Below are 19,227 nucleotides of genomic sequence, written 5' to 3' on the forward strand. Positions count from 1 at the left end.
GAAGATACCACTAGAAGTCTAAACTTATGTTCAGTCGTATGAACAAAACCCGGGAAGTCTGAAAATATATTCGTCCTACTGGAAGCTGAAACTATGTTCAGTGGCACGAACATACAACTGGAAGTCTGAAACTAAACTATGGAGATAGCAATCGTCTATCATATGAAATATACAAAATTACTAGTGTCAGGCAAAAGTGTTCCCAAACTCAGAAAATGCAGTGAAATATATGAAGCTATGAAGACATAAACAACACTAGAATATGTCATGGACGCAGGAAAGGCTGAAACCATCGACGCAGGAAATAGGAGGTCGTATGAACACCGTGTATCATAAACTCAACAAACGGAATGTGCAAAACAACCAGTGTTAGGCTCGGATGCTCCAAAACTCCACAAGTGATGAAATATATGATGAAGCTATAGACATAAAGAAGATTGGCAATATGAATCTAGTAACTATGACTAAAACTGTCGACAGGACAAGTAAGTCATGTGAAAGAAAAAGTATCTAGTTCCTGTTTTGCTTACCGATGGTAGTAACTATGACTGAAACTGTCAACAGGGCATAAAGAACAATTGCACTTTTCTTGTCTTGCTCAGCCTTCTCAACAATGAACTTGGCATGCTCAGCTTGGTGTGCAGCAACCTGTTCGGCTTCAATGGCATGAGTGAACTCTTTACCAAAATTGAGACTAGTAAGGGACACACAAACCAGAGCATATTGAAATTCTTAGCCTCGCTGTCAAAATCATCCTGGTCTACCTGCTCACAGCCTGCCATTACATAAAGGATAAGTTAGCAACCAATTCCAAGTAAGACCAGATATTATCTACTACTAGGAAAAGTGCCCGTGCGTTGCAACGGGAGAAAAAAAAATTCACGCCTCATACATACACTTAACGACATCAGCAAATCCTTGAAATCTTTCATGATGCCACGCAACAAGCAACATGATAACTTTTCTAAAAAAACAAGCAACATGATAAGTGGTGTTGTGCAAAAACATAAAGGTGTGATGATTTTTGAAGTGAACTGAAGGTGTTTAGAATTCATTATACAACGCAAATATCTACCTAGTTGCCAATATATGTTTACGCATTTGTTGTTGTTTCTCAGTGGCGCAAAAAAAATATTGCATTAGAATGAAATAGCAAAGTACATTTTAGTATTTAATGATAACATGTGCATAAGTGTTTTCATATACTCCCTTCGTCCAAAATAACTTGTCCCAAGTTTGTCCCTCAAATGGATGTATCTAACACCAAATTAGTGCTAGGTATATCTCTTTGAAGGACAAGTTTTTTCAGACGGAGTGAATATACCCAGCGCATATATATGCGACGCGACGCGAATGTGTGTGTGTGTGTGTGTGTGCAATCATAATTCAGTTCAAGACTTAATTTGGTTGCAAACATATAGGATAGCTCCACAAAAACAACCAATCTATAAGGACATATGTAATAGGCATTTCTAAAATATCTCATCATACAAAGAAGGTATTATTTAAGTTTGCACCCTGAACGTAATTTCAAAAATTAATGATAATAGCATATTTGAAATCTACATATTTTTCTGATGAATTTTCATGTATGGCATGTCAGATTTAAAGTTAGGGTTTCAAAGATATGAAAATTTCAAAAATCAAATGGATGTATCTAACACCAAATTAGTGCTAGGTATATCTCTTTGAAGGACAAGTTTGTTCAGACAGAGTGAATATACCCAGCGCATATATATGCGACGCGACGCGAATGTGTGTGTGTGTGTGTGTGTGCAATCATAATTCAGTTCAAGACTTAATTTGGTTGCAAACATATAGGATAGCTCCACAAAAACAACCAATCTATAAGGACATATGTAATAGGCATTTCTAAAATATCTCATCATACAAAGAAGGTATTATTTAAGTTTGCACCCTGAACGTAATTTCAAAAATTAATGATAATAGCATATTTGAAATCTATATATTTTTCTGATGAATTTTCATGTATGGCATGTCAGATTTAAAGTTAGGGTTTCAAAGATATGAAAATTTCAAAAAGTAATTGATTTTTTAAAGGAAAAGGGTGGTTGTGGGAATCGAACCCACAACCTCTAGCGCGGTAGGTCACGGAACCAACCAGTGCGCTGCTCGCCTGGTCGTTGTATATGAGGGGATCTCCCCTTATTGAGCTATGGGCGAGCGCGGAAAAAAAAACAAAACGTTCTTCTCACTTACCGGTGGCATTGGTGGGTAATTATTTGCAACTTTAGGGGCAGTTTTAATGACGGACGGGCAGAAGCGATAGCCGCTTTATTAGTAAGGTATCTACTATAGCATGGAAAACATGTACACACAGCAAACATGGTGAAGCTGTACCTCTCTCTGTGTGATTAGCTGACTTGCATTGTATTGGGCAACCGCAGCTTTGAGTGTTTCATGAATGATTGAAGGCAACACTCTCATTATAGTTCTCCCAGAGGTTCCTGTACATAGTTGGTAGTCTCTTTGGCATGGGCCGTGTAAGAACATGAATATCAATTCTCACCTGCCCAAATTATCAAGCAGTATCAAATATAGGCAATGAGCTGCCGTGTAAATGCTCCCTTTTGAAAAGAAAAGAAGTGCATGACCACTAATAAATTCACATAGTCGGAATGATATAACTTGTTCAGCATCAGCTGTCTTAAATCGTCATGGAAAGACGTAATGATGAAGCAAAAGAAGTACTTGTCACTGATGTTAACAGATTTAAAGTGAATGAGTCGAAATGCTTATTCACAGGCAATATATAATGGTGACCACTGCTAATAGATTGAAAGCAAATGAGCTAAAATGTTTATTCACAGAGCAGTAGACGCTAGACAGTCCATAGGCTACAATGCTGTAGGATTTCGTAGATCGACTGACATGAGTTGCATTAAAATCCAAGTGAGTAAACAAAAATATACTTCATTGATGGCAGGTAAGCTATGACAACCATTGTCACCGTAACTCGACACTCAGAAAAGATTAAAAAAATACGCAGAAGTACAGAAGTTTATGGTCCTGGGCATCAAGCTGTCCTGTGTTGAATTGTGTAAAATAACAGACAACAGATGCAAGGCCTCATAGAACTCGCAGCAGCAATGAAATTCGCAGCATGAAAGAAACAAGCCAAGATGAACATGAAAAGGTCAACATACTCACCACATAACCGCCCAGACGTTATAAGCTACACACAGAAATAGTAGCTGACAGGTTCACTTGAAAAGCGCACAAACGGTCCACAGTAGCAAAGGCGTCTTTGTTGTTTTCAGGTCGCGAGTCCTAGAGACAACGGAGACGGCCAACAGTAACCATAACATGCATGACAAGAAGCGGTCTCATTTCTTCTTGTTGCCCAAGAAACAAGAAACAAGAAACAAGAAGCGGTCGCGGTCTCTGAGCAGCAACCTGTTTGGCTTCAATGGCATGAGTGAACTCTTTACCAAAGCTGAGACTGGTAATGGACACATCATCCAGAGCAATGTTGAAATTCTTTGCCCTCTATGTTAGAACCTTCCTGATCTCCCTGCTCACGGCCTGCCATTACATGAAGGATAAGTTAGTACTCCCTCTGTTCCGAAATAATTGTCGTTGGGCAACTCCAGTACAAGTTCAGCCACGTTACGAAATTAACGCACTTTCCCATTTTACCCTCACTCGTCGCTCTCCACTCACTCGTCGCTCTCCTCCCCTTCGCCTCTCTTCTGCCACCACCTCGACCACCTCGCCGGCCACCACCTCGCTCACCTTGTCGGCCACCACCACGCCGGCCAGGCGGCCACCATCACTTCCCGTCGCCGCCATCATTCTTCCGCCTCTACTCACACCCGTCGTCCACTCGCACCCTGCTCCACTCACATCCCGCATCCAAGGTCAAAGTTCAGATTTTTGCTCCGGCGGCGAGCTTATGGCGACGGAGGAGCTGGATCCGCGTGCGCCTGCTTTGGATCTGGCGACGGAGGTGGTGGATGCGACGTCTGATGTACACATGGGCGGCGGCCTGCTCCCCGCCGCGGGATGGAGGTCGAGGGGCGGCGCGGCGCCGAGGCCGAGCCTGGTGGTAACGCGGACGACGAACGAGGAGGAGGTGTACGAGCTGCGGCAGGCCGCGCTGGTGAAGGACCTAGGGGCAGCAGGCACGGGAGGCCAAGGCGGGCAGGCGCCGCTAGTGGCTGGAGCAGCTTGAGCAGGAGGGCACGCCGAGCTCGGCTGGGGCCTCATGAGCTGGGCGGCATCTGGCGCCGCAGGGTCGGCGCGCCCTTCGCCGCCCTCCTCGTGGTGTCCGTCCTTGTCCTCGTCGTCTTCACTGGCCGCTTCCCGCAGGGCCCCGACGGTCAGTCTTCTAGATTCTCATGCCCAACCAACCTGGTCTTCTTCTTTCTTGTCCTCTCTCCTCTGTACCGTATTGTCGTGTGTTCTTACTCAAGATTTCTTTCAGCTTCCTCGCGATTCACCCCGGTACATGTGGACGACTCCACACTCCGGACAGTCTCCTCCACGGACACTAGTGCAGAACCGGGCAATAGCACCGGTTCGTAAGGCCCTTTAGTGCCGGTTCCATAACCGGCACTAAAGTGTGGGCACTAAAGCCCCCCCCCCCTTTAGTACCGGTTCAGCACGAACCGGTGGTAAAGGGCAACCACGTGGCACGAGCCAGCTCCGGGGGGCTGGAGCCCTTTAGTACCGGTTGGTAATACCAACCGGTACTATAAGGTTTGGTTTTTTTTAGTTTTATGATTTCTTTTTCATTTAATTTTGTGTTTCCATTTTAATTCTTTTTCGTTTGCTGGTATTTTACGATACTACACATTGTACACGTTATGCATATATATATATATAAATAGAATTTCTAGTAGAACCAATCATGCATATATATATCATCAATGTCTCACAAACCACCATATTAATTAATTCACGCATACACAAATGTATAGCTAGCTATATATACAATTTCTCCTACATATGCATGTTGCCTTCGCAACCAGTGGCATTAGCCTAATTGGTGCCTTCGGAGCACGATGACAATTAGAAGTGGTTTTCATGGGGGCGGTAGCGGGTAATAGTATTCTCCCTTCGGATTTATGACCTGGTCGAGCAAAAATTCCGCTATTTCCTCTTGAAGTGCTTCTACGCGCTCCGTTTCTAGGAGCTTCCCCCGCACCTCTCTGAACTGTTAAGAAGGAGATCAATATGCATGTGTATTAGTTGTGTGACTAGATATCGATAATGGTGTAAAAATTATGAATAGTGTTCTGACAAGCGTACCCATTCCTGTCTTTGAGATCTGCTCCTTTCGGACGCCATCATGCGAATGTTCTCGCAAACGCAGAATGCACACAGATCAGTCCCCTGCGCCTGCTTCAGGGCCTTTACGAGAATGGAATTTGATCAGATAATAATTAATCAAGCATGATAATTAAAGAGATGGCAGCTAGCTAGCTAGCTAGTACTACTTAATTACTTACCTTGGGTCTTCCCCATGTAAGCTTTTTTTTCCATTTGCCTTCCGTGACGCTGATGAACCTTTCCCAAGCCCTGCCCGCCGACAAAGAAAATGAATAAAGGGGTTATTAAATAGTTCATATCATGAAATGACGAACTAAATAGGCCGAGATATATAGTTAATATATAATGATTGAAATTACCTGTTGACTATCCCAAACAAGATGTTATAGTCAGTTTTAACTTTGAGTAGTGAGTCCAGTATTTCAACTGTTCCGTCGTCAACTTTAATGATACACAAGACCCAGTGAAATCTGCATGCACACACGTTTGCATGTCTTAATTAAGCGGACATATGTAAGCAAAAACATGTAGCTAGCTAGTAGGCAAAAAACAGAGAATTTGTAGTACAAGACAGTGTGACTCACTGAAAGTTGTAAGGAAGTAGTATATCTTCATTGTATTTGAGGTGCTTCAAAAACTCTAGCATGTTGTCCTCTACGTCCTTTTGATGATGTCGATTTATCCGCCATGTGTATTCATTAACGGTGTTTGGGTCAATGAACCCAATGCCATAGCGTCCAACTTTTCTCATTTCATACATCTTCATCCTGCATAATACCATAGAAAAGAATATAGTGAGGATAATTACAGGTAATGATTGACGATCAAAAGGATCACTACAGCTAGCTTGAGACTTAAATTACAGAAAAAATCACTTACAGACAATAGCAACTAACGATAGATTTGTCGAGTGCGTCTTGATTGTATAACTGAAACAGTTCAGAATACTCAACGGACAGAGCTTTCTTATGGAAGTAATGATCCTCCTTGACATTCACCATGAGGGACAATCGATCTGAAATCTTGGTAATGTTCATGTACCATTGATGCAATTCATACATTCTCGTTGGGAGGTTCTTGACCTTGTCTGGCTCGACCAAAGGTTGGCCCCGGACATATTTCCGTTTTATTTCATCCTCTCTAAGCACAGGCATGGGCTCAATCTCGAGGAGTTGTCCAACAGTGATTTTGAGAACTTCAGCCTGCATTATATGGTCCTCCATTATTACCACATTGCCCACCTCAGGAACATAAACTGCTTGCCCACAATAATATTGGGCGCGCGTACTGTCACGTGTTGTTGGCACAACAAGCGAGGGGATCGATTGCGCCGCCTGTTCTCCTAGCTGGGGAATGGTTTTCCCGCATTTTTTGACAGCTGCTTCTTGTTTGCTCGATCCCGAGCTCGCCTCCTTGCGTAGACGTGCTCGATTTAACTTCTTGATGTGGCGCTCATAGTCTGTGTCAACAGGCTTGGGAGCTGGTGGTTGAGCCATACGAATGAAGTGGTCAACCGTTTCCTCAGGCACTTTCTCCCTTGGCGGCGGTGGCGGTTTCGGTGCAAAATGGGCTTCCACCTCGGACTTCGATATGGCTGCAATTTCCTCCTCGGACCTGTCATAAGCCCTCTGCGGAAGAGGCGTGAGGCTTGGACCATATTTATATCGCTTGCCTCCGCTTGTACTTCCTGTACTACCTCTACACACCATAGCTGCGGGGTGTCTCTTCTGTGATTGCTGAGGCGGCGGAGACGGCTGACGGGGCTGAGTTGGACGAGGAGGAGTGGCCGCCTGAAGCTGTGCCGGACTTGGAGGAGGAGTGGCCTGAGGTTGTGCCGGACTTGGAGGAGGAGTGGACGTCTGACGCTGTGGTGGACTTGGAGGAGGAGGAGTGTCCTGACACTTTGCCGGACTTGGAGGAGGAGTGGCCTGACACTTTGCTGGACTTGGTGGACTTGCAGGAGCGGGAGACTGCTGACTCGGTGGCGGACTTCGACGAGGAGTCGGCTGACGCGGTGTCGGTGGCCTTCGAAAGATGATGCAATCATTTTTTCATAGGATGATACGATGGTTGGCCTCTCCGAGAAAGCGCTCGTCGTCACCTCCAGGAATGTCAAGCTCTAGCTCCGAATATGGGTCCACCACCTCATCAACCAAGACACGAGCATAGCCCGCTGGAATCGGGTTGCAATGGAAGGTTGCCTCGGGGGGATTTGTAAAAGCAACGGCGTCCGCCACCTTCATGGATATGTTCTTCATTTTGACGTGTAGCTCGCAGCTAGTGTTCTCCGTGATGTCATCCACGGGGTATCTACCCAGCATTGCATCGTCCGGGGCGGAACCCACGCTCCTTCTCGGCATGGATGGGGCGGTGCTATCCAATGCTGGATCATTCGCTAGCTGCTGCAGCTGCTGAGACCCCCTTTGCTGGGTAAATGAGTCGATCTGCTCCTGCTGCCGCTGGAATTTGACTACCAATTCCGCTTGACTTGCTTCTAGGCCTTGAAGGCGTTCATAGTCCCGCTTCCTCTGCTCCTCCTCCATCTTCCTCTTCTTCTCCTCCGCAATCTTCTTTCTCGCACGGGTTCTGTAGTCGGTGTTCCAGTCTGAAAACCCCTCATACCACGGAATAGCGCCCTTGCCTCGTGTTCTTCCCGGGTGTTCAGGATTTCCCAGGGCACGCGTAAGCTCGTCGTTCTCTATGTTGGGCTGGAACACCCCCGATCGTGCCTCTTCTATTGCAACAAGTATCGCATCGTCGGCTCCCTTCAGACTTGTCCTCGTCGAAACATTGCCTGTCTTCGGGTCCAACTCCCCCCCATGCATATAGAACCAAGTCCTGACCCTGGGGGGCCAGCTCTTAGTAACCGGAGTGGCACCTGCATCCTCCATCTCTTTCTCAGACTTATCCCACTTAGGCATTGCCACCGCATAGACACCTGGCCCCAGCTTATGGAACTTATCCTTTTTTCGGCATTCTTCTTGTTTATTCTCGACCGTTCCTTAGATAATTCCGAATCCTTGAATTTCACGAAATCGTCCCAATGAGCACGTTGATTCTCTAGTGTTCCCTCGAATACTGGAGTCTTCCTTCCTCCCTTGACGTACTTGTCCCATTCACGATTCTTGTGGTTCTTGAATGCAACCGCCATCTTCCTAAGAGCAGCGTCCTTGACTTTCTGCACATCTGCTTCTGCGAAATGATCTGGTAGGGTGAAATGTTCCATGAGAGTATCCCAAAGCAGATCTTTTTGATTCTTGTCGACAAAAGTAACATCTGGACGTGGAGCAGCGTCCTCTTTGCCTTTTTGTCTTTTGTCTTTTGCTGGCTCTCTCCATTCTTGAAGGGAGATCGGGAGTTGGTCCTTCACAAGAACTCCGCACTGACAAACGAACTTGTCCGCAATCTTCTTAGGCGCTAATGGTTCGCCATTAGGTCTGACTGCCTCGATATTGTACTTTACGCCCTTCTTCAACTTTTTGTTCGGGCCTCGTTTCGTCCTTTTGCCTGAAGATTTGCTCGATCCGGATGGCTGAAAGAACAAAGATCGATTCGTTAATATATCTTCAAGTCATTTAAAATATGTGATGATCACCAGATACCTGCTTATATAAATATATATACCTCGCCGGTCTTTGTTGTTTGAGGATCAACATGTTCTTCGTCATCGTCATAATCGTAGTTCATGAATTCATCAATTCGGTCGTCGCGATCGAATATCATATCACCCTCTCCGGTGTTGTTTAGAAATTCGGAGCCGTCATAATCTTCTTCATTCTGATTATCATCTGGCCCGCGTATCATATCGAACATGGTCTGTTCTCCCTCTCTGTCGGTATTGTCTGCCATAGCTTTTATTTAACTAATTCAAAAGAAATATAAAACAATTTAGTATTCAAATTACATCGTCTCGAATAATAGATATAATCTCGAATACTTCGTCTAGAATAATAGATATAATCTCGAATACATCGTCTCGAATAATATATAATATTGAATAGTACATCACTGGCTAGCTAATTAAAGATCGAATAATACAGAAGAATCTAGGACACTCGTGGTTCCTGCGGCGCGGGCGGTGGACACCCAAAGAGAAGGAACCCTCACAGGATCATAGCTGAAGTGAGATCCCCGAAGATACTGCCAGGTATTGGAGAACCTGTCGCCCTCTAACGCAACCATGTAGCGATGGACGTGCTCGTCCTCCTCCCTGACACGGCGACGTACCACCTCCGGCGGGGCCGGGTCCCTCCGCACCGAAACTGGCCCACGCGAACGCCACCAAACGAGGTCAGGGTCGACGACGGGACCCGGGGCCGGATTCCTCATCAAGCGGCGCGCCCCTCCAGGCAGCACCTCCCAGTGCCAGCCCGGCGGAGCCCAGTCCCGGACATGGGTCGGCTGGACGTCGTCGCGGACGGGTCGACGGCGAGGATGCGGGCCGGGCATCGTCGAGAACAAATACTAGCTATATGCCCGCAAAAAGTAACATTTTTTTAATGATTGGATTTTGATAACTAAAATTACTAACATTTCTACTATTTCAAAAATCTATATACTATTTCATACTAATTAAGCATCTAACACTAAAAACAGAAAACACAACTTCTATACATCCATTAAAAAACTGAAAAACAACATTATATAAAAAAATTCCATACTAATTAAACACTAATTATATCCATCTAACATGCATTCATACATATATAATAGTGAAAAAATAATAATCTAAATAATCTAAACTAATTAAACATACAAAATACGTATATACTAATATATACATGCATTAATTCATACATATGTGTGTGTGTGTGTTCATCATGCTTGTGTGTGTGTGTGTATGGGCTCAGGGAGGGGCGGCGCCCATGGTGGCCGCCGGGGGCGAGGGAGAGGGGTTAGAGGGGGAGAGCTCACATCGGGGCGACGGTAACGGCGAGGCGACGGCCGGGGGCGGTGACGGGCCGAGGCGGCGACGCGGGGACGGCGCGACGGGGACGGGCCCGGGGCGGCGACGGAGACGATGGCGGCGACGGGAACGGGGGCGGCGACGGGGACGGGGGCGGCGACGGAGACGAGGGCGGCGACGGCGACAGAGACGACGGAAACAGAGGAAGAAACAGAGGGAGAATGAAATTTTTGCAAGTGTTGTTTATATAGGAGGGGCCTTTAGTACCTGTTTGTGCCACAAACCGGTACTAAAGGCCAGTTTTGGCCAGCCCAAGCGGCGGGAAGCGACCCCCTTTAGTACCGGGTGGTGGCCCAAACCGGTACTAAAGGCCCCCCCCTTTAGTACCGGTTGGTGGCTCCAACCGGTACTAAAGGCCTCGCGCTGCAACCCCAAAGTTTAGTCCCACCTCGCCGGGCGAAGGGCAGCCGCACTGGTTTATAAACCCAGCCGCGGCTACCACTTCGAACTCCTCTGTATAGCAGGCTTGTGGGCCTAAACTCTACGCGCTACCCTGTGAGTCTGATGGGCCTTTAAGGCCTGTCATTACACACCTGTGGCCTATCAGGCCCACAGGGCAGCGCCCCAATTTTTTTTATAGTTTTTTTTATTTTCTGCTTTATTTTCTTCTATTTATTTTTGCGTAGTTTTTTGTATAGTTTTTTCTTTTCTGTTATATTTATTTTCTTCTATTTATTTGTGAGTAGTTTTTCATCTAGTTTGCCAAAATTCAACATTTTCAGAGTTCATTTTGTAGTGATTTTCAATTTCATAATCATTTTGTAAACGATTGAAAAATAGCAAATATAATTTTTTTCTTTTCTGCTTTATTTTTTCTTCTATATATTTCTGAGTAGTTTTTTCTTTTCTGCTATATTTATTTTCTTCTATTTATTTTTGAGTAGTTTTTTATATAGTTTTTTTCTTTTCAGCTATAGTTTTTCTTTCTTTTCTGCTATTTTTTCTTTTCTGCAAAACTTGATGGTCAAAGTCTGGAGTTATAACTTAAAAAAAAGAAATGTCGACGTGCAATTAGTTTTTGCCATAACAGAAGAAGTCCGGAGTTGTAATAAGTTATTAAAAATAAAAAAGAGGTGCAATGCTCGTTAATTTGCTTCAAGCCTTTCGGAATAGTGTAAACTGCACTGCGCATAGCTTCGTGCAGTCTACCGTATTCCTGAAGGTTGTAGCTAAGCAACGTGAGCATTGATCCTCTTCTTCATCGTCTCTGCACTCAGTGCTTATAAACCGCTCCTAGTCCCTCTCACTTCGCGAGGTGGGACTAAAAAACAGCTTACGTCTGGTTCATCCATGAACCGGTACTAAAGGTGCTCGTGGGGCCCCAGCCTTACCTGACACAACCTCATTAGTACCGGTTCGTGGTACGAACCGGCACTAAATTGTGATGGTGGGGCCATAGCCTGACCGTAGGCTGACACAGCCTCTTTAGGTACAAAAAATTACAAACTTTCTGTTAGTGCTCGTAGTTTTCAAATTTGAATAGTTTAAATTTTGAATTATTTGAAATTAGTGTGAATTTATTTGCACATAAAATTTCTTCGCGTTTCAAATGCCAAAACACATAACTACCCTAACTATTACAGAGATTCCCCTCTCGGTGCGAAACACAGAAGAAAGTGATGATAGCTAGTGAAGCCGATCACATCCCAGATCTTTGGGTGTGAAACTTTTTCTTCGCGTGTGTCCCTTTCCGCCGTAACCATGGAAAATCTTCATCATTTAACGGGATGCTCGGGTCAATATTCACTGTGAATGGAGCAATTTCATCAAACTTTTCATAATCTTCTGACTTGTCTGTCTTGTCATCCACTCCCACGATGTTTCTCTTCCCAGAAAGAACTATGTGCCGCTTTGTCTCATCGTACGATGCATTCGCTTCTTTATCTTTTCTTTTTCTTGGCTTGGTAGACATGTCCTTCACATAGAAAACCTGTGCCACATCATTGGCTAGGACGAATGGTTCGTCTGCATACGCAAGATTGTTGAGATCCACTATTGTCATTCCGTACTGCGGGTCTTCCGTTACCCCGCCTCGTGTCATATTGACCCATTTGCACCGAAACAAAGGGACCTTTAAACCACGTCGATAGTCATGTCCTGTATATAACCATAATATGTTTCCTTTCCCGTCTTGGTTTCTGCATCAAAGCGGACACCACTGTTTTGGTTGGTGCTATTCTTATCTTGGGCGATCGTGTAAAATGTATTACCATTTATCTCGTACCCTTTGAAAGTCATTATATTCGAAGATGGTAACTGGGACAACAAGTACAGGTCATCTTCAATAGAGGTGTCATGCATGGTACGTGTCTGCAACCTGCTGGCGAAACTCCTGGTTTGTTCACGTGTAATCCAGTCATCAGACCGCTCCGGGTGTTTGGAGCGTAGCAAATTCTTGTGTTCATCCATACTCGGAGCCACCAAGGCGGAATTCTATAGAACTGTGTAGTGTGCTTCAGTGAGAGAATGTCCGTCCATACATATTATTTGTTCCCCTCCTAGTATGCCTTTTCCATCCAGTCTGCCCTTATGCCGCGATTCAGGAACACCAATCGGCTTAAGGTCAGGAATAAAGTCAATACAAAACTCAATGACCTCCTCATTTTCATGGCCCTTGGAGATGCTTCCTTCTGGCCTAGCACGGTTATGAACATATTTCTTTAAGACTCCCATGAACCTCTCAAAGGGGAACATATTGTGTAGAAATACATGACCCAAAACGTTAATCTCTTCGCATAGGTGAACTAGGACGTGCGTCATGATGTTGAAGAAGGATGGTGGGAACACCAACTCGAAACTGACAAGACATTGCACCAAATCATTCTGTAACCTTGGTATGATTTCTGGATCGATTACCTTCTAAGAGATTGCATTGAGAAATGCACATAGCTTCACAATGGCTAATCGAACGTTTTCCGGTAGAAGCCCCCTCAATGCAACCGGAAGCAGTTGAGTCATAATCACGTGGCAGTCATGAGACTTTAGGTTCTGGAACTTTTTCTCTGCCATGTTTATTATTCCCTTTATATTCGACGAGAAGCCAGACGGTACCTTAATACTGAGCAGGCATTTAAAGAAGATTTCCTTCTCTTCTTTGGTAAGAGCGTAGCTTGCATGACCCTGATGTATGCCGTCTTCTCCGTGCATACGTTGCTGGTCCTCCCGTGCCTCAGGTGTATCTTTTGTCTTCCCATACACGCCCAAGAAGCCAAGCAGGGTCACGCAAAGATTCTTCGTCACGTGCATCACGTTGATTGCGGAGCGGACCTCTAGGTCTTTCCAATATGGCAGGTCCCAAAATATAGATTTGTTCTTCCACATGGGTGCGCGTCCGTCAGCGTCCTTTGGAACAGGTTGTCCGCCAGGACCCTTTCCAAATATCACCTTCAAATCCTTGACCATATCATGTACATCAGCACCAGTACGGTGGCGAGGCTTCGTCCGGTGATCCGCCTCACCTTTGAAATGCTTGCCTTTCTTTCTTACGGGATGCCTGCTCGGAAGAAATCGACGATGTCCCAGGTACACATTCTTCTTACAACTATTCAAATATATACTGTCGGTATCATCCAAATAGTGCGTGCATCCGCGGTATCCCTTGTTTGTCTGTCCTGAAAGGTTAGTGAGAGCAGGCCAATCATTGATGGTCACGAACAGCAATGCCTTTAGGTCAAATTCTTCCCCCATGTGCTCATCCCACGCACGTACACCTGTTCCATTCCACAGTTGTAAGAGTTCTTCAACTAATGGCCTTATGTACACTTCAATGTCGTTGCCGGGTTGCTTAGGGCCTTGGATGAGCACTGGCATCATAATGAACTTCCGCTTCATGCACAACCAAGGAGGAAGGTTATACAAACATAGAGTCACAGGCCAGGTGCTATGGTTGCTGCTCTGCTCCCCAAAAGGATTAATGCCATCTGCGCTTAGACCAAACCATACGCTCCTTGCGTCATCTGCAAACTCCTTCCCGTACTTTTCTTCGATTTTTCTCCACTGCCATCCGTCAGCGGGTACTCTCAACTTTCCGTCTTTCTTACGGTCTTCTCTGTGCCATCGCATCGCGTTGGCATGCTCTTTGTTTTGGAACAGACGTTTCAACCATGGTATTATAGGAGAATACCACATCACCTTGGCAGGAATCTTCTTCCTGGGGCGCTCGCCCTCGACATCACCATGCTCATCACGGTTGATCTTATAGCGCAATGCACCACATACCAGGCAAGCGTTCAAATCCTCGTACTCACCGCGGTAGAGGATGCAATCATTAGGGCATGCATGTATCTTCTGCACCTCTAACCGTAGAGGGCAGACAACCTTCTTTGCTTCGTACGTACTCTCAGGCAATTCGTTGTCCTTTGGAAGCATATCCTTTATCATTACCAGCAACTTTCCAAATCCCTTGTCAGATACACCATTCTCTGCCTTCCATTGCAGCAATTCCAGTGTGGTGCCCAGCTTTTTCTTGTCACCTCGCAATTCGGGTACAACAATTTTTTGTGATCCTCTAACATGCGCTGCAACTTCTTCTTCTCCAAATCACTTGCACAGTTTCTCTTTGCATCGGCAATGGCCCGACCTAGATCATCAACGGGCTCATCTGATGCCTCTTCTTCAGCTTCTTCCCGCATTGCCGGCTCAGCTTCTTCCCGCATTATCGGCTCAGCTTCTTCCCCCATTGTTGTATCATCGTATTCAGGGAACCCATGGCCAGGATAGCTGTCGTCGTCCTCTTCTTCTTCATTGTCTTCCATCATAACCCCTCTTTCTCCGTGCTTGGTCCAAACATTATAGTGGGGCATGAAACCGGACTCAAACATGTGGACGTGAATGGTTCTTGACGTAGAGTAATTGCGACCATTCTTACAGCCAGCACATGGACAAGGCATAAAACCATCCGCCCGCTTGTTTGCCTCAGCCGCAAGTAGAAAAGTATGCACGCCCTCAACGAACTGGGGAGAGCATCGGTCATCGTACATCCATTGCCGGCTCATCTTCATTACACAACACCGAATAGACCAAATTAATACAAGTTCATACATAAAGTTCATACAACACTTAAATGCAACAAACAAATAACTCTCTAGCTAAAGCATTTAAATGCAACAACAAATGCGATCAAGATCGCAACTAAGGTAACAATTGATCCAACAGCATAATGATACCAAGCCTCACTATCGATGGCATATTTTCTAATCTTTCTAATCTTCAAGCACATTTTCTCCATCTTGATCTTGTGATCATCGACGACATCGGCAACATGCAACTCCAATTCCATCTTCTCCCCCTCAATTCTTTTCAATTTTTCTTTCAAGTACTCGTTTTCTCTTTCAACTAAATTTAACCTCTCGACAATAGGGTCGGTTGGAATTTCCGGTTCACATACCTCCTAGATAAAAATATCTATGTCAACTTGATGGGCATAATTTGTCATAAACACGAAATGCAACAAATAGTTTTAAAAGAGAATATACCACATCCGAATCATAACAAGGACGAGGGCTGACGGGGACGGATATCAAAACCATGGCACTATGTATAACAAACAACATACGGGTAAGATAATTATTATACGAGTAACTATATATCCAAATCACACAAACATCAACTTTTTATATAAAATTTCATGAACAAGAGGCTCACCACAAGGTGGTGCCGGCGACGGGACGGTGCGGGCGATCGACGGTGGTTACGACGGAGATTTAGAAGGCACTAAGTAAACCACACCTACATATGCAAACTAAGTGTTATTTTGACCTCAAATTGCATATAAATCAAATACTACCACATATAATTCCTCCCAAATTACTAAAACCCACAATTAATCACTATATAAACCAATGCAAGAGCTAATCTAGCAATGAGAGATGAAAGGACAAAGTTGCTAACCTTGGTGATCATTTGAATGGATGAGGGCCTGCAAATCTTGACAAATTTGGGGCAAATTTTGTGATGAACTCGAGAGGAAGAAGGGAAGAACAGAGGGGAGGGAGAGGGGAAAGGGGGAAGAACAGAGTGCGGGTGGACGAAGGATTTATATAGGACGACCTTTAGTACCAGTTTATGCCACGAACCGGTACTAAAGGTGCTGGAAGGGCCCCACTCTGACAACATCCTACCACCACTCTCATTAGTACCGGTTCGTGGCACGAACCGGTGCTAAAGGTTTGCCACGAACCGGTACTAAAGAGCTCCTCCCGGCTAGCCGTTGGAACCGACACTAATGGACACATTAGTGCCGGTTCTGTTACAAACCGGGACTAATGTGTCTCACATTTGACCCTTTTTCTAGTAGTGGGACCAAGGCAAGAAGATCAAATCCATACGCTCTTCTTCAACATCTTTGTAGTTGCTTGTGTCTTGTTCATCGTTTCCTTGTGATTGTTGACCGCTTGGCTTCCCATGTTCAGACTTGGAGACATCTGATTCGTTTACGCCGACATCTTACTCGTATGCAGGAACAGAAAGGAGCAGCGAGCAGCAGCGGCGGCTGACCTCGAGCTCTCGGTTGGAGTGGAGGGAGGCGGCCGACGAGGGATATGCGGCCAGCAGGGAAGGATTCGGTGCTGCGGCGGAGCAGGCAACCGGTGGGGAAAGGCGGCCACCGGTGAGGGAGCTCCGGACCGCGGCGAGGAAGCTTTCGATCGCGGCGGGAAGGGCGACCAGAGGGGATCGGGCTCTCGATTGGAGCGGCGCAGGCAACCGGTGGGAAGGGCGCCGTAGATGTGGACGACGGAGGAGCCTGACGAAGGGGAGGAGCGATGGACGGAGGAAGACGACGGAGTCCTGGCGGAGGGAAGGAGCGACGGAGGAAGACGACGGAGTCCTGGCGGAGGGAAGGAGCGACGGAGGAAGACGACGGCCCATGCGATTTCAAATCGGTGGGTGGGGGAGGGGCAGGTTGGTAATTTCACTCATTTTCACCTGGCGGAAAACCCCCTCCAACGACAATTATTTCAAAACGGAGGGAGTAACATATTTCAAGTAAGACCAGCATCTACTATAGCATGGAAAGCATGTACATACAGCAAACATGGTGAAGCTGTACCTCTCTCTGTGTGATTAGCACTGTATTGGGCAACCACGGCTTTGGGTATTTCATGAATGATTGAAAGCAATACTCTCTCCTTATAGTTCTCTCCCAGTGGGTCCTCTACATAGTTGGTGGTCTCTGGCATTGGTCGTGTAAGAACACAGGGACTAATTCTCGCCTGTCCAAATTATCAAGCGGTATCAAATATATGCAAGGAACTGCTGTGTAAACGCTACTTTCAAAAAGAAAAGAAGCGCATGGCCACTAATAAATCCACATAGTGAGAATGATATAACTTGTTCAGCATCAGCTAACCATCTTAAATCGTCATGGCGGCATATAATGATGAAGCAAAAAAAAAAAGGTACTCGTGACTGTTGTTAACAGATTCAAAGCGAATGAGTTGAAATGCTTATTCACAGGCAATATATTATGGCGACCACTGTTAATAAATTAAAAGCAAATTAGCCAAAATGCATATTCATAGAGCGTAGACACTAGACAATGCATATGGTACAATGCAGTTGGATGAATTGAAATCCAAATGAGTCAACAAAAATTGACTCCATCAACGGCAGGTATGCAGTAGCAGCTGTTGTCACGGCAACCGGAAACTCAGAAATCATAATGGCAATTGGCAAACACATTACGTGTACCAGACGCCACCCACCTATCAAAATTGATAAACACTTGAGATGTGTCCAATCCTATTACAGGGCTCGGAAATGACAATGCCACGACCCCATCAACCTGTCCAAATTGCTATATGCACGATCTTGTTACAGTCTACAATTACAGACCCCAATCACATGTCCAAATCACTAGCAAATTAATCACTTCACATGTGTCTGAAGTCTGAACCTCTCACAGGATACACTTGAAGAACATCAACAAGGCCAACTAAAATCGGACCCTCCTAATCATGGATTTGGCACCCAGGTAAGCGATAAATCACGCATCTGTTCTAGGCGACGAGGGATCGTGACAGGAGAACGTTACCAATCCTATCTCCCGGAGGTGTTCTCCACCAGGCTGGGCCGTGCGCAGACGTCGTTGATGATCGGCTTCTCAAACCACGAGATGACGATTTGGGTCCCCTCGGCGTACACCTGCACGGAGCAAACGCCCAAAGGCGAACAGAAATCAACCGCGGACCAATCGCGCAGAGAACAACAGGGAGCAAGCAAAGCCGTCCAAGGATCGACCCCAGGGTTACCTTTTCCTTGATCCCCTCGCCTCGAGGCGCTTGAAGACGACTAGTGGCGGGTCTTGTTGACGAGGTAGAGCCCCGCGCCACCCGAGCCTGACCAACGCGCTTGACTCCGCCGGCGCGCTCGGCATCCGCGCCCCCATTGAAGTTCATCGCGATCGATGGCTCGCCGGAGTGGGGAGGGGCGGCGGAGGCTGGGGTTTAGCTAGGGTTTACTCGGCGATTTGGGGGAGGATGCGGAGGAGGAGGAGGAGTAGGCGGGATCCGGCTTGCTTGCTCCCTCCCCATGCTCCCATCCGTGCTCCCACTTCATCCTACGACTGTCTTTTTTTCTTTTCTTTTTCTAATCTAATCATCTTCCCCCCTGATTTTAAGGGGGGGTGGGGCCGGGCCTTATTCTGTTCCAATCAAATTAAGCCACGTACGCAGGAGCACGGATGGGCACACACGGGGGGAGCAGGCAAGTCTCGTTCGAGGAGGCGGTCCAAGGCGGGGAATAGGGGTCCGGGCCGGGAGATCGGGGACGTCCAATTTCAAATGGACGGCACAGATGGGAGAGTCGGGCTGCGCTGGGCCGCCGGCTTCCGGTTCCGGCGCAAGATGGTCTCGCGCTCCTGACTCGTGGGTCCCACATGTCAGGAAATGGTTTGGGGCATTTTTTTTCTCGCGCGGGACCGGCCGACTCGCACAGGTGTATTTGTGACACGCACGACTGGATCAGAT

General features: G+C 46.1%; 1 pseudogene; it reads right to left on the reverse strand.

The window, feature by feature from the left end:
* Positions 1-2,419: 2,419 nt before the first annotated feature.
* On the reverse strand, positions 2,420-18,647 carry LOC119310595 (annotated as a pseudogene).
* Between the last annotated feature and the right edge of the window lie 580 nt (positions 18,648-19,227).

The sequence above is a fragment of the Triticum dicoccoides genome, chromosome 5B (genome assembly GCF_002162155.2).
Source record: "Triticum dicoccoides isolate Atlit2015 ecotype Zavitan chromosome 5B, WEW_v2.0, whole genome shotgun sequence".
Lineage (NCBI taxonomy): Eukaryota > Viridiplantae > Streptophyta > Magnoliopsida > Poales > Poaceae > Triticum > Triticum dicoccoides.